Consider the following 3,606-nt stretch of genomic DNA (forward strand, 5'->3'; position numbering starts at 1 on the left):
TGTGTGTGTGTGTGTGTGTGTGTGTGTGTGTCAGTAAGCAGCGCATTAATATAGAACGGTAATTAAAGGTTCTAATGCACACACCAGCACACCAGTATAGGTGTGTGCATTGTAGGAGCTAGACGACGTATGATGGCGTGTGACGGCATAGTAGTGGTGTCCCAGTTCTTATGGGAATATTTTTACCCCTTCCCAAGGGGAAGGGGTAGGCGGAGGGGTAGGGGAAGGGGAAGGGGTATAAAATAGAATTGGGATTGGGCCTTACTTTCATTCATGCAACACAAAAGGCATTCTTTTCCATGCAATTAAAATGAATGGGAACCTTCACTAAGCTTCAGAAAAGACTCAAAAGCACCCGAAAGTATCATAAAAGAAGTCTTTTCGACTCATGCATGATATTCCAGGTCATCTGAAGCCATATGAAATCTTCATGTGAGAAACATAGTGGAATTAAAATCATTATTCACTAATCAGCCTGAGTCAAAGACTTGAAAGTTTCTAACATGTGTATATATATATATAAGACCCAGTCGGTTTCTTGTGTATACATATGGATATTTTTTTTTCTGTTTGTTTGTTTATTTATGCTTGCTTGCTTTATGATTTCCTTGTGAATTAAGAACTTAATTATTTGATATCTTAATCTAAATTGTGATTAATGGGAAAATACTTTATATAAGCATTTGTCAACAAACTATAGTTTTTTTTTCTCTAATTGTGTTTCAATTTTTTTCCTCACTGAAGAAACACTGGTGTAGAAACAATTTGCACTCAAAAATTATGTTTTCAAATTTCAAAAAATGACCTGATATGGGATCTGACGAAAGATCTGACATGAATGATTCATGGATGGGAGTAACAATTTCAAATAACTAAAGTTGGGTCTTTTCCTTAAATTAAGGCACAAGTCATATGGACACCTTTAATGGTGCTTTTGTGTTATTTTTAAAGCTTGAAAGCTCCGGTCCCTGTGCACTGTAATTGCATGGCAAACAGTCTTAGAAATGTCTCCTTTTGTGTTTCACAGGACAAATGATGACAATGTAATTTTTGAGTGAACTATTCCTTTAGAGTAGTAGCATGTTCAACACCATGAGAAAGCAGCTCAGCTCTTGTTGCTCTAAAATGCTGCTCAGTTAAAAGCAAGATTGTACTTCTGATTCTGACAAAGGCCTGGACTGATTCCAACCCTTGTAAATCTGTTAAACTAGGTCAAACATTCTCGCCACACAATTTAACAGTACAACTCAGGTAGTGGTTTGGATTTAATAAAACGCCTGAGGCACAACATAAAATGATAAGCATGAGTATGTTTATTATTTATCCATGTTACATGTTTTTGTGGTGAGATAATAAAGCAACATTGTCTGATTGATGCCTTTCATATTGCCCTTTGCCACCACGTATGCATGAGGCCTGTAGCTATGACATGAAATCGGCTCCAGTAATCGATAGTTTGAAAAGGACACACACAGAAATCTATGTCCACCCTGCACCTTGTCGAGCCTTCCTGCGGTGTCAAGAAAGAAAAAACTCTCCCTCAGGCAGTGCAATCCATCAACACAGGGCCTGGCCTTCAGACTAAGCACACTCTCATTATAGTGGGTCAGGGCCCCATGAGAACCTCTGAATACATGTTTACTATTTCTGCAAAAAAACGGCAAACAAGTGCACTGTACGTACCTGTGCTCAGTTTTATGCTGCTGCTTTTAGGGATGGTTCATCAATGACCCAACAACCAACTAGTTGATTAGTGTGCTTGAGTTTATTTAGATTTCCCATGTATACATTTTTTTGTAGTTTTGGTGCTTTAATTAACATGCTGACATGTTTTTTTGGGGGCTGTTTACACCTGGTCACTTCATGTGTTTTGTCTGATCGGATAGCTATCCGATCGTGTGAGAGCGTGTTGTAGGCTATATGACATTATAGTCAGATATGACTGCGCTAATGCAACACGCATCGCAGTGGACGAGTAGCTGAGTATCTCTTTAGCAAGCCGACGCGCAAACTGCTGTGAATGAAACAAAGTAATATGCAGACGGTCAACACACAATCATCTTCATTAAAAGTAGTAAGACAATCTTTATTTTTCCAGTGCTGATGCCGCGCGCTCTTCTATTGCAGTCTTTGATCTTGAAATGAGCTTATAATTAATCAAACGCAGTGCTTATCTTTTGATTTCGTTGACGTGAACTGAATTGAAGATCGGATTTATATCCATTTTGCGACGACACGTTTATGTGGCCAAGTGTAAATGGAAAAGTTTTAACAAATCAGATAGATATCCGATCAGCAAAAACGCATGAAATAACCAGATGTAAACAGGCCCAAAAAACACCACTGCATTCTGTTCTGCTTCATTGCACACAGTCAAGCTGTATTTTTTTTTTCTGAATGCAAAAACACATGTTGTGTAAATGTCAACTAAGAATGTGTTCAATCATTGTCAGATGGATCTAAAACTAGTCTATTTATGCAGCTCTAACTCTAACCCTATGAAGCCTACTGTATCATATTTGATACACAAATTGCTTAGGCCTCTAAATTATCAACATGATCGAAACTTTGCTAAAAAACTTGTACACAATCTACTACATACCTTCTGATTGATAGTTTATAGTTTTAGTAAGTAAAAGGCCTTTTAATATTATCCTACAAATGTCAACCTTCAAGTTGCAGTACAAGTGTCTTTTTGCTTTTTTATAAAGAAAACATAAGGACAACTTTTATTCTGTTTGTAATATTTCAAGATGAACACGTAATGTATTGAAACAACTTAGGTTTACTTAATGATCTATAAATCATTTATTAGGAAAAATCATGTTAAAGTGTGAGTATTAAATATGATACATCAGGCTTCAGGAACATTTATTTATACACCTCTCAGTCATTATTGTATTGTATTTGCCCCCCACAATGAAAACTACAGAACTTTGCACTTTTTAATCTTTGCAAAATTTTAAAAATAAGCACATAAATATAATACTAAGACATATTATTGGGAGATATTGGGAGTGACACGTGATATTTACATGCATTTTATATAAGTAATCTGCTATACTATTATAAATATATGAGCAGTTTGCGAGTTATAAGAATTTCATCGTATATTTTGGACATTAATATCAGCAACTTCACCAAAATGCATATTTCTGCTTAGTTTGGGCCTCTTGGAATAAAAGTGAGGTGTTTTTCCTCCTCGATTACGAGTTCCATATTACTTGGCAGTAGGGATGCACCGATACTGAGCTCCTGTACTCGTACTCGTACTCGTTAAAATGCCCCGATACCAAACGCCGATACCACACAGCATGTGATAAGCGCCATATTCAGACAAAGAAACACCGACAACAGAACAACAGATAGCAGAATGGAGTTAAGGATGTCTACTATGAAGTATATGTATGCAATGAATATAACGTTAAACATTCAGTATTAACGCCTGTATAGTTGATGTGTGCGAGCTGATAAACAAAGCACGCTGAGTGGATTGAGCGCGCGGCGGCACAGATGCGCAAGCTTGTCGAGTGAATATACCTTTCTCACAGACATCACTGGAAAGTTTGTAGTTCGGTCGGATATGTAAAAAACAAGTAAGTAAAA

The sequence above is a fragment of the Sinocyclocheilus anshuiensis genome, unplaced genomic scaffold (assembly GCF_001515605.1).
Source record: "Sinocyclocheilus anshuiensis isolate Anshui unplaced genomic scaffold, SAMN03320099.WGS_v1.1 scaffold1341, whole genome shotgun sequence".
In the NCBI taxonomy this organism is placed as follows: Eukaryota; Metazoa; Chordata; class Actinopteri; order Cypriniformes; family Cyprinidae; genus Sinocyclocheilus; species Sinocyclocheilus anshuiensis.